Below are 13471 nucleotides of genomic sequence, written 5' to 3' on the forward strand. Positions count from 1 at the left end.
AGGCAAAATTGCCTCAAAAATGGCTCAAGTACCGCTTTTCTGACCTGAACGCGGACAGAACGCTTCAATCTGGACTACACCATAGAGAAGCATGGTGTAATCGCTTTCAGGGCGTTTTTGAAAAAACGCCCGCACTTAAAATTGCACAAAAACGGCTCTAGTGTGAACGAGCCATAACAGTAGCCATTCCTCTAACCTGATTTTTTGAAAAGGAGCCAACACAGATATTTTTCTCAGGTTGAGAGAGGACACTTGTATCGCCATGTGAACATGAAAATCTCAAGATGTAGTGCAAAGCTTCTCTAAGGAAAATAGCCTACTGAGTTTACTCCAAGCCACGTGGAAAACAGTACTGTCCTTCTTCTGTTATACTTCTATAGTATGTCCATTTTTTTATGGAGGGGGACACTTACTGTATATACTGTAACACTAAAAGTCTATATCATAAATTTTGAAGCGGACCTGTCTTTACTCACTTCCCCCAAGTAAACAATGTGACCACACTTCTTGTTCCTCAGGGGCGTGGCAAGAGCCATTGCCCCAATAGTCTGTTTGCTATAGGTGTGTGTGTTTGAAAGGGGAATCCAGTTAGCCTTTAACCTATTCACTGCCACTTAAAATAAGCAGCAGACACTCATCATGTGCGGCAGAGATCAGGGCATCTTCTAACAATGTATGGGAGGCGTGGGAGCGGCATTGGAAGTGCAGTCTTCAGGGGCGGTACGGTACGACTTCAGCTTGGCCACTCTTGGTTGTGGTGTCACCTGAAATAAGGGGCTGTCCAGGGGGCGGAGCCACAGAAGGTACTTGCTTTTATGAGGCGTGTATGAAAGTTTTTCTCTTCCTAATTTCCTTGTGTTTTACCTCTAAACGTCCGCCTTACAAGCCAATAAACGCAGGATGAGTACAGAATCCATTAACAACTGGCAGAGCCACAGCCCGTGAGTCCTTCCTTCGCACATGGCCTTTTTCTCACTCAAGAATTTTCCGTCCAAACCCATTTGCATTTTCTTTTTTTTTTTTTAGGAAAAGGGCAATCATTTATCTGGGCATTCCTTGTCATGCAAAATCCAATTCGTTCAAAATTCCGGGCCCACATGAAGGAAAAGCAGAAGGAATAAGAAGAAAGAAAAAAGCTTCCCTCGTCCAAAGCAATTGTAATTTCCATAAAATGTCAAACGTTGATAGTGCTTCTGGCGGTGGAATACAGCTGCTGCTGTTTAGTCACAGTGTGAGCGCAACTGCATTTAAATAATATTCTCACTAGAACATCACACAGCGCGGTCCCAGTCCTGAGAGCGCCATTAACCTCCTCCTGCCAGGGGGCGACGTTCTGCCTTAAAGACCTTTCACACTGGGGCGGTGTGGTCATTTTAGCGCACCCCACCGCATGACAATGAAATTCTATGGAAACTTTCACACACTGATGCAGTACAGCGTGATACGATGTTACATAGTTACTTGGGTTGAAAAAAGACATACGTCCATCGAGTTCAACCAGAGAACAAAGTACAACACCAGCCTGCTCCCTCACATATCCCTGCTGATCCAGAGGAAGGCAAAAAACCCTTACAAGGCACGGTCCAATTACCCCCAAAAGGGAAAAATTCCTTCCTGACTCCAGATGGCAATCAGATAAAATCCCTGGATCAACATCATTAGGCATTACCTAGTAATTGTAGCCATGGATGTCTTTCAACAGCAAGGAAAGCATCTAAGCCCCCTTTAAATGCAGGTATAGAATTTGCCATAACTACTTCCTGTGGCAATGCATTCCACATCTTAATCACTCTTACTGTAAAGAACTCTTTCCTAAATAAATGGTTAAAACGTTTTTCCTCCATGCGCAGATCATGTCCTCTAGTCCTTTGAGAAGGCCTAGGGACAAAAAGCTTGTCCGCCAAGCTTTTATATTGCCCTCTGACGTATTTATACATGTTAATTAGATCCCCTCTAAGCGTCTTTTCTCTAGACTAAATAAACCCAGTTTATATAACCTTTCTTGGTATTTGAGACCTTCCATCCCACGTATCAATTTTGTTGCTCTCTATGCACCGCTAAAACTGCAATATCTTTCTTGTAATGTGGTGCCCAGAACTGAATTCCATATTCCAGATGTGGCCTTACTAGAGAGTTAAACAGGGGCAATATTATGCTAGCATCTCGAGTTTATATTTCCCTTTTAATGCATCCTAAAATTTTGTTAGCTTTAGCTGCAGCGGCTTGGCATTGAGTACGATTATTTAACTTGTTGTCGATGAGTACTCCTAAGTCCTTCTCCAAGTTTGATGTCCGCAACTGTATCCCATTTATTTTGTATGGTGCTAGACCATTGGTACGACCAAAATGCATGACTTTACATTTTTCAACATTGAATTTCATCTGTGGAAACATATTGCAAAAAAGTGTGAGGTTTTCGACGCTTGGACAGATCTTGGACAGATTTGGTTTTGCAAATCCACTTCCACGCACGTGATTGCAACGGCCACAGGAAGTAAGCGTCACTTCCTGCTGGGCCGGCTGCCAGAGATTGTTGTGGGTGTGAAGATCATGATAGCCACACTTGTTTATGACCCTTGTGAGATGGGCCCCCAGGCTGTGAGGGTCACCAGGAAGAGGCAAGGAAGTGTTTGTGACCATTGGGGGGCAGCATCAACATTTCAGGAAGGGGGAGGCATGAATTGTAGTTACGCCACTGGCTACAGTTATCCTTTAAGTATTGTAGAAGTCCACTATTGCTTTAAACATGAGCCTGATTTTGTCGGCCCAAAAACGTCTCAAGCTGCTATCGCCCAACCTGCACGAGCAGCTCCAACCAGCTGGCTTTGCACTGTTATTTGCAGCAGCTGGAAGGATAAGGACGGAAGCCTTGCGGACCCTGACAGTGCTGCGTGATCTCTCCCGCTGAGGAACTGTTAAAAAAAAAACGGCCACATCTGGAGCCCATAGCGAAGGGCGCAACGAATGGCCGAGGGCAAGAGGAAACTGGCCCCTACAAGCAGGGTGTTGCTGATGTGAGAATGGACGGCTGTGAGAGGCGCTGTCATCTCTCTGTCCCACAGAAAATAAGCATGAAGGGAGGGATAAACAGTGAGGGAACAGGGGAGGCTGCTGGGATAACACAGGAGGGAGCCACTGAAAGCCATCCAGGCCCGCTCCCATCTGCTGCGCAGTGACAGGTGCTATGCTGGAATTCGCTGGTTTCCAGGATATGAGTAACACAAATACAAAGAGAGGGAGAGAGAGGAGCGTGCTGAGAGGTGCTGTTCTCTCCTGGATGCTAAGAATAGAAGGCCAGACACTGAGGAGAGCTGCAGTCTTACTACAACCAGAGGCTACCAGCGCCGGGTGACACTGAGGAGAGCAGCGGCCTTCACAAGGCGAGGCCTGGCCACAACCAGAGGCTTAACAGCACCGTCCCCCCGGGTGACACAGAGGAGAGCTGCGGCCTTCACCAGATGAGGCCTTGCCAAAACCAGCAGTTTAAAGCGCCGTCACCCCGTGTGACACTGAGGAGAGCCACAGCCCTCACAAGGCAAAGCCTTGCCACAACCAAAGGCTTGACAGCGCCGTCGCCCCAGGTGAAACTGAGGAGAGCCGCGGCTTTCACAAAGCGAGGCCTTGCCTCAACCAAAGGCTTAACAGCGCCGTCACCCCGGGTGAAACTGAGGAGAGGCGAGGCCTTGCCACAACCAGTGACTTATCAGCGCCCTTGCCCCGGGTGATACTGAGGAGAGCCGTGGCCTTCATAAGGAGAGGCCTTGCCACAACCACAGGCTTAACAGCGCCGTTGCCCCGGGTGACACTGAGGAGAGCAAGGGCCTTCACAAGGCGAGGCCTTGCCACAACCACAGACTTAACAGCACTGTCGCCCCGGGTGACACTGGGGAGAGCCACGGCCTTCACAAGGTGAGGCCTTGCCACAACCAGAGGCTTTACAGCGCCGTCGCCCCAGGTCACAATTACGAGAGCCGCGACCTTCACAAGGCAAGGCCTTGCCACAACTAGAGGCTTAACAGCGCCGTCGCCTAGGATGACACTGAGGAGAGGCAGTGACTTATCAGCACTCTTGCCCCGGGTGACACTGAGGAGAGCAGAGGCCTTCACCAGGCAAGGCCTTGCCACAACCAGAGACTTAACAGCACCGTCGCCCCGGGTGACACTGAGAGAGAAGCAGCCTTCACAAGGTGAGGCCTTGCCACAACCAGAGACTTAACAGCACCGTCGCCCCGGGTGACACTGAGGAGAGAAGCAGCCTTCGCAAGGCGAGGCCTTGCCACAACCAGAGGCTTAACAGTGCCGTTGCCCCGGGTCACACTTGGCCAGAACTGCTTCTTCAGGGCAGAGAAAGGCTGTCTGATAGGATGAAAACACTTTACAGACTTGACACAGCTCGAGCAGTTTTCTAAAGAGTTGGTCATACTACCTGTCCACAGTTGCCATAGCTCTCAATTGCCCCTTTTCCAGAGGGACAGTTCCTCTCTGGGAGTTCTTTCTCTGTCCCACTTTCTTCCCCATTTGTTCCTCTTTCAGGACGGATGTAAAGATCTATGTAAATCTACTGAACAATGTATTTAACCACTTCCCTACCATGGGCTATTTCCTCTTAAAAACCAGAGCAATTTTCACATATCACACTCCTCCTATTCATTTGCCAATAACTTTATCGCTATGTATCACACCAAAATGATCTATATATATATTATTTTTTTTTTGTGAGACAAACTAGGCTTTTTTTGGATGGTACTTTTTACTAAGAATTATTTTATTTCCTATGCATTTTTAAAGAGAATAACAAAAAAAATCATTATTTCTCCGATTACGTGGCATGCAGCAGGAACCGAACAGAGCAAATAGCTGTCAGGAAGAAGGAGTCGGGAGGGCTATTGTTACAATGCTGCCAGTAAGCTTGTCCACAACATCTGTACATGAATAACAAAAAATAATAGTTATTTGGTGTTTTGCCTGTGATTTGAGCTGCAGCCTGTTCTCTCTTGCTCTGTATTTCTCTTTTTCCCTGCCGATCATTGGCAAATCATATCAATATATTTAAAGCCCACATTGATACCTTGATAATGTCTTTGCGTCTTCCCACGTTGCCCAACACTAATGCTGCATACACACTTGAGATAAAAGTCTCTGGAAAAGGCAAGATCACAGACCAATTATACCCCATTCCATGTAGTATGAGAGCCATACTCTACACAGTCTATTCTATGGAGCTGCACTCCCCATCAGATAAAATCTTTGCAAGATGCTGCACACAAAGATGCCCGTACACATTCAAAAGATCATTATCTGCAATAGATCCATTCCTTCAAAATGCATTCATAGGCTATGAGATCTGCAGATCATCATACACACCTTGTTTAGCAGGCAATCATCTGCAGATCATCTGCAGATCAGATCCACCAGGATGGATTTTCAGATCTGCAGATGATTGCCAGATATACAGATGAAGTCTGTTAAACAAGGTGTGTATGAGGATCTGCAGATCTCATAGACTGAATGCATTTTGAAGGAATGGATCTATTGCAGGAAGAGATCTTTTGTAGATTTCGATCTTTGGAGTGTGTACGGGCATCTTTGTGTGCAGCATCTTGCAAAGATTTTATCTGATGTGGAGTTCAGCTCCATAGAATAGACTGTGTAGAGTATGGCTCTCATACTACATGGAATGGGGTAAAATTGGTCTGTGATCTTGCCTTTTCCAAAGACTTTTATCTCAAGTGTGTATGCAGCATTACTGAACAAGATGGCCGACTTTACGGCAAGCCGACTTGCAAAACAGAACAAGATGGCTGAAAGTAAAACAGAATAAGCATGTTTGCTAAAGAGAAGAAAAAAAGAAAAGGAAAAACCTGCCCCAAATTTCCTGAATATTTGCCAAACATACAGCAATCGAAAAAAAATGTAACAGATTATTATCTGTTTATAAAACTCCTGTGTCCTGCGCTAAAGTAATACAAGTGCTACCTTGCCAGGGACTTTTTTTTCCCTGCATGTATGGGAATTGTCAGCTTGCGCAATATCTGGAGAGATGCTGCTGAGTTTTTCCGACTGGTGAACATTCTCAAAACCATTTCGGACGGGGAGAGCAGAAAAAGCAGAAACAGATTATTTTGGAAAGGGATAAGGTTTACACTGTAATTCCTAGCAGATCCAGAAACATGTGGACTGCGCGCTGGGTTTCAGGCGAGCGCGCAGGTGTTTGGCCCGGCGGCCTGGACAAGCAACATTAGCAGGCAGTAAAATGTTGTGGCAAAGGTCATTGCTTCTCCATTCACACATCAAGCGTAGATTAATGGGACAGGGGTCCCCAAAGTACCCTCCTAAAACCTCAACGCTAATGTGTTTTTTGTTTTCATTGCAGAATTAAAACAAATGATAAATGATTCGCTGTCGTCCGCCCATTAGGAAACATCTTTGTTTCCCCTCCTGGACAGGCCATACTACTTAGAAGCGGGGGTTAAAAAATGAATTTCATCCACATGGTTTGGTCCAGGGAGACAGCGTTTTATAGGTTCAACATCGTCCAGGCTCATTTCCGCTCATTTGTATCTCATCAGGAAAGAGGAGGGGTCATTTCTGTTTATCACGGTCTGAGTCATGACCTGTTGTGATGCAGAGAGAGGCGGGGGTGAGGGAGGGGACACACTTCGGTGGCCGTGCCCTTACTTGTCTTAGGATGAACGGAGTAAAAATAATCACATTAGGGCTATGGCCCACTAGATTGCTTTTAGCCACGCTTTGGAATTGCTGGCGATTGCCGACGATTCCAAAAAGCAGTAGACTAATGAAAGTTATTGGAGGTGAGCCTACAGGAGCGATTGCGATTAGGGAAATTGTAACGCCAGGTCCTGCAGCTTATTTTGGATCATTTGCGCTCCAATACAAAAGATGCGAACGCTGCAAAATTGCCTTGCAACTGCTGCGCAAACGCAACTTTGCAGTGATTTCCCTAATTGAACAAAAAAAAAATATATATTGTAAATCACAATCGCTCTGCAAATGCAACCAGAAATCGTTCTAAAATCGATGTACAAAACGCTTGCAAAAATCCTATGTGATTGCGATTAGCGTTCTGTAGTGGGCGCTATAGAAATTCCTGCCGCTGCTCCAACCTGTAGGGACATTAAGGGGAAACAGGCTAAGCAGATTGGTGATAATTTTCTTATCCTCCCAGGTTCCAGCAGCGAGACAGGTCCTCACTTCTCTTTGCAGTGTAGCCTCGCGCTGTGCAGACGTATATCTCCTTGTGACTAGTCCTGATTCATGTCATGTGACTCCTTATTCATGTCATGTGACTCCTGATTCAGGTCATGTGACATTCAAAGACGGGAGTCTCAAGGACATACGCTGTGCGGAGCTGCTCTGAGGACCTGTCCCACTGCTGGAAGTATGTAAAATGTCATACTCTGCTGCCACTGCTCTGCTATATCTGGGCAATTTGGGAGTTACAGAGGTTACCCAATAACATTGGAGGGTTTGGGGAAGTGGAGAGTAAGGCTTCCCAATATTCTTATGGTGAGGGGTTACGTGGCTGGGGGTGTGTCAAAAAGGCAACCTTATACTGACGTGGTTCCAAAAGATTTCTGGTGGGGAGGAGCACAAAGACTACCTCATGCTGATATCTGGGGAGGGCTACTTCACATTGGGGGGGGGGGGGGCTTTTCAAAGTGTTGCAAGAGGGCCTAGCCAGTGGCGGCTCCAGGAAATTTTTTTAGGGGGTGCTATGCAGGTGCTGGACCAATTTCCGGGGGAGCTGACGACCTGCGGCGCGCGAAGCGCGCCGCGCCAAAAATGGGTGTGGCCACAACCTGCGGCGCGCGAAGCGCGCCGCGGCGAAAAAATGGGCGTGGTCATGACCGGATGAGGGCGGGGCTAACTGTAATTTAAAGTGAACCCAGGGTGAGAGTGATATGGTGGCTGCCATATTTATTTCCTTTTAAACAATACTAGTTGCCTGGCAGCCCTGCTGATCTATTTGGCTGTAGTAGTGAACTGAATTACACCAGAAACAAGCCATGCAGCTAATCTTGTCAGTTCTGACAATATTGTCAGAAACCCCTGACCTGCTGCATGCTTGTTCAGGGTCTATGGTTGAAAGAATAAGAGGCAGAGGACCAGCACGGCAGCCAGGCAACTGGTATTGCTTAAAGGGAGATAAATATGGCAGCCTCAATATTATTCTCACCTCGGGTTCCCTTTAAAAGTGCAACGCAAAGACAGAGGGCCCAAGTTTTGGTGACCCTTTTCCCAGAAAATTCACATAATTGTGCAGGTTTTCTCAAGAAAATACACGTAATGTGAGCAGATTTTAACAAAAAACACGTCCAATGACCCCAATATGCACAATCGTTATCAGATATGGCCCCAATATGCACAATCGTTATCAGATATGGCCCCAATATGCACAATCGTTATCAGATATGGCCCCAATATGCACAATCGTTATCAGATATAGCCCCAATATGCACAATCGGTAGCAGATATGACCCCAATATGCACAATCGTTAGCAGATATGACCCCAATATGCACAATCGTTATCAGATATGGCCCCAATATGCACAATCGTTATCAGATATGGCCCCAATATGCACAATCGGTAGCAGATATGGTCCCAATATGCACAATCGGTAGCAGATATGGTCCCAATATGCACAATCGGTAGCAGATATGGTCCCAATATGCACAATCGGTGGCAGATATGGTCCCAATATGCACAATCGGTGGCAGATATGGTCCCAATATGCACAATCGGTGGCAGATATGGTCCCAATATGCACAATCGGTGGCAGATATGGTCCCAATATGCACAATCGGTGGCAGATATGGTCCCAATATGCACAATCGGTGGCAGATATGGTCCCAATATGCACAATCGGTGGCAGATATGGTCCCAATATGCACAATCGGTGGCAGATATGGTCCCAATATGCACAATCGGTGGCAGATATGGTCCCAATATGCACAATCGGTGGCAGATATGGTCCCAATATGCACAATCGGTGGCAGATATGGTCCCAATATGCACAATCGGTGGCAGATATGGTCCCAATATGCACAATCGGTGGCAGATATGGTCCCAATATGCACAATCGGTGGCAGATATGGTCCCAATATGCACAATCGGTAGCAGATATGGCCCCAATATGCACAATCGGTAGCAGATATGACCCCAATATGCACAATCGGTAGCAGATATGACCCCAATATGCACAATCGGTAGCAGATATGACCCCAATATGCACAATCGGTAGCAGATATGACCCCAATATGCACAATCGGTAGCAGATATGACCCCAATATGCACAATCGGTAGCAGATATGACCCCAATATGCACAATCGGTAGCAGATATGACCCCAATATGCACAATCGGTAGCAGATATGACCCCAATATGCACAATCGGTAGCAGATATGACCCCAATATGCACAATCGGTAGCAGAAATGACCCCAATATGCACAATCGGTAGCAGAAATGACCCCAATATGCACAATCGGTAGCAGAAATGACCCCAATATGCACAATCGGTAGCAGAAATGACCCCAACATGCACAATCGGTAGCAGATATCGCCCCAATATGCACAATCCGTAGCAGATATGACCCCAATATGCACAATCCGTAGCAGATATGACCCCAATATGCACAATCCGTGGCAGATATGACCCCAATATGCACAATCCGTGGCAGATATGACCCCAATATGCACAATCCGTGGCAGATATGACCCCAATATGCACAATCCGTGGCAGATATGACCCCAATATGCACAATCCGTGGCAGATATGACCCCAATATGCACAATCCGTGGCAGATATGACCCCAATATGCACAATCCGTAGCAGATATGACCCCAATATGCACAATCCGCATCACCTGAAAAAGAAAAGAAAAACCCATTTACTCACCTACAGCCAGAAGACCTTCTTTCCCGACCTCCCGTCCCGATTCCCGACCTCCCGTCCCGAGTCCCGACCTCATTGTGGCGCGCAGCGCCCGCGCGCCCACGATCCTCTTCCTTCCCGACGTCACGACGAGACTTCCTGCCTGCATGCAGAGAGCAGGGCTACGGGAAAATGGCCGCCCGAAGTCTGCAGAACAGGGCTCCGGGCGGCCATCTTACCGTAGCCCTGCCTGCTGCTCCGTGCTGCCGGTGTGTGAACTGACTTGGCGTCTTTTAGACGCCTGAAGTCAGTTCACTCCAGGGGGTGCTTTGGGGGTGCTTGGACAATTCTAGGGGGTGCTCGAGCACCCCCAAGCACCCCCCTGGCGCCGCCACTGGGCCTAGCGATTTCAAGTTCTACCCCTGGTGTGAGGGCCAACTTGAAGTTGGTTTGCCAAGAATAAGTTGTTTGTAGCCAGCAAGAGTGAGTTGTGGCTGTAGGTCAGTCATACGGTGATATATAAAACAGCTCACATGGCGCATGCCCCCCTAAATAACATAAATAAGCAGCACGTCCCTCCAAACAACAGAATTAGCAGACAATTCAAAGACTATAAACCAGTAAGGGTGCACATACATTGCTCGGTTTTGTGTGCCGATCGACCCTTTCCATTGGATAATTTCATCAAACTGGAGGAAAACCAGTGCAGCAAAAGTGCCCCCCAATCCTTCGAGCAATTTCTGGCTGAAATCCGTTAAAATGATCAATTTGAAATGCTGAAAAATCTTGGTTGCAAGTACTTGATTGTTTGTGCGGCTATTCGATATCACCAAGACAGACCCCCGGCTGGTGCCCGGCTGAGTGTATGTTTTTCTTGTGTTCAGTGTTAAAAGCTCACCTGTCACATGCCGGTGCAAATCCTGGCCTACTCTGGTGTCCGACGTCAGTGCGAGCACCTGTACCATGTGACACCAGCACACGTAGGACATCACTACATGTGCTTGGTGTCACCTGGTACAAGCGTTTGTGGTGACACCAGACACCGGGGGCCAAGTTTTGTGCTGGTGTGTGACAGGAAAGCCTTCAACCCTGCACACAGACACAAGGACACACACACACACATATACATCGGGAGGGGTTGCACACCAATTCCCAATAGATTTCAACATGAAATCAATTGGAAATTGGTGTGCAGATTGTGGTCGATCTTATAGCAGATGGGACAATGTATAACCACTGTAACAGATTAGACCCCCATGACAGGCCGCTGTGGTCACAGCTGTGTCCCTGGGGCAGCAGGAAGTGTGGGTGCCCACTATAGGCGGAAGTGTGGGCTGTGGGAGCGTGAGTGGTTGAGGATAGGAGGGGTGGCGGTTAAGGTTAGCCATGGGGGAGTGTTTAAGGGTAGGCGTGGGGGGTGGCGGTTAAGGTTAGACATGGGGGGGATGGTTAGGGGCCTTTCACACTGGTGCAGAGGGGTGGGTCATTGTACCCCATCTTACCACTATGCTAATGAAAGCCTATGGGTGCTTTCATACAGCGTGCAGCACGCCAGAAGTCAACAAGAGCATACCAACATTACCGCGCGACCTCTGCGACGATGTGTGGCGGACCAGAAGTCATGTAAGTCTATGGCGCCACAGGAATTTAGAAAATGACGGCGCTGGTCGGGCGGATGTATTTTTACAATACACTTCAATGCACTTCTATGTTTCCCTATATAACAGGAAGTGACCGCAAGCGAGCGTCACTTCCTGTTTGGATGCGAGCCAAAAGGAGATGACTGCATACTAAAGCGACTATCCTCTAAGGCCTGTTTTTGGCGGTGCCGTGCGGCCCCCGGACCGCTGCCACGACTCGCAGTCTGAAACCAGCCTCAAGGTTAGGTGTCCAGTAGGGTGTTTTTTTAAGGGGGGGGGGGTTGGAGTTAGGCATCAGGGAGGTTGTCTGTGGGTAGGAGGGGCCGGGCCGTTAGGCGTCAGGAAGGGTGTCTGTGGGTAGGAGGGGCCGTTAGGCATCAGGAAGGGTGTCTGTGGGTAGGGGGGGGGGGTCTTTAGGCATCAGGAAGGGTGTCTTTGGAGGGGAAGCAGTTAGGTGTCCACCAGGGATTATGTACATGTCCCTGGTAGTGTGACAGATTTAGCGCCCAGGGCATGTGTCATACCTGCCATACCCTAAATAAACCACTGACTGCAACACAGATGACAATAAAAATATTCCGGTCCTGTATTCAGTACAAATTAAAACAAAAATTATATATATTGTCTCGACGTTCACTTTGAAGCCTCAAACCTCTCACAAAAGGCCCTTCATGTGAACTTTGAACTGAATCAGAAATATCTGAGGCTGAAAAAATAAGGCTGGAGAAAAAAAGCTTAGAATATAGCTTAGAAGGAGATGGAGAGTTTCTTAGAAAACCTGCCCTGCGGATGTGATTTTATATTCCTTGAAATCCTCCAGGTCTCCCATCGCATGGATCATTGCGTTCAGTGTCAGATGCTGTCAAGAGGAAGATAAATGGTGATTCTTTTATTTTCTTTTTTCTAAAAATGACAAAACTCTGTTAATCCTAAACTGTATCAGATCACAAGACACCGGCTGACGTTGGCTGTAATGTAAGCTTTAACCACTTCCCCACCACAGCTTATGTCCTCCTAAAAACCACAGCAATTTTCAAATCAAGCTCCTCCCATTTATTCGCCAATAACTTAATGGCTGCTTATCACACCAAAATGAGCTACCGGTATATATTGTTTTTTTGTTTTTTTTTATGAGACAAACTGGGCATTCTTTGGGTTGTACTTTTTGCTAACAATTATTTTATTTCCTATGCATTTGAAAGAGAATAAAACAAAAAGTAATTTCTCAGTTCTCAGCCATTATAGTTGACAAATAAACTATAGATAAAACCCATACATTTTATTTGACCATTTGTCCGATTATTACAATATTTAAATTAAGTGCCTAGTATAATGTATGGTGACAATGTTACATTTGGAAATAAAGGTGCATTTTTTTCATTTCGTGTTTCTGTTATACTATATCAATAATTAGTAGCCCTCATTTGCAAAATTAGCAGTAATATACCCTCATGACATTCATAATAGGAGTCCCTAAGGTAACAATTTATGTTTTTTTAACCAGTTCACCACTGAGGGTTTTTTCCCCTTAAAGAGACACTGAAGCGAAAAAAAAATATGATATAGTGAATTGGTTGTGTACTATGAATAATTATTAGAAGATTAGCAGCAAAGAAAATATTCTCATATTTTTATTTTCAGGTATATAGTGTTTTTTCTAACATTGCATTATTCTATAATATGTGCAGATTACACAACACTCAGTATTCAAAATGATTCTTTCAGAGCAGTCTGTGAACTAATGACCTCTCCTCTGGCAGAGAAAAGGTAAATAGTTCAGGAACAGTTGAGATAATAAAAGTCAGAAAACAGCCCTCTCCACGACTTTGAAAGTCGTAGAGATTAATGGCTTTTTTGCATAGAGATAACAACTGGAGTTTCTTAACTCTCCCTGTACTGGAAACAATTAGACTGATGTATCTGATCTTAATGTTTT

General features: G+C 46.3%; 1 long non-coding RNA gene across 6 annotated transcripts in view; it reads right to left on the reverse strand.

Annotated features, from left to right (window-relative positions):
- LOC137525897 (uncharacterized) overlaps nt 1-10618 on the reverse strand; it is a 110879-nt gene extending 100261 nt beyond the window's left edge. For 5 of the 6 annotated variants that reach the window (XR_011023054.1, XR_011023050.1, XR_011023051.1 and 2 more), the window contains exon 1: nt 10532-10618. This is a non-coding gene — a long non-coding RNA (uncharacterized lncRNA). Of the gene's footprint in view, nt 1-9919; nt 10046-10531 lie in introns of those variants that run through there. The other variant, XR_011023053.1, reaches the window with a different exon arrangement.
- Between the last annotated feature and the right edge of the window lie 2853 nt (nt 10619-13471).

This window comes from Hyperolius riggenbachi, chromosome 7, assembly GCF_040937935.1.
Source record: "Hyperolius riggenbachi isolate aHypRig1 chromosome 7, aHypRig1.pri, whole genome shotgun sequence".
Lineage (NCBI taxonomy): Eukaryota > Metazoa > Chordata > Amphibia > Anura > Hyperoliidae > Hyperolius > Hyperolius riggenbachi.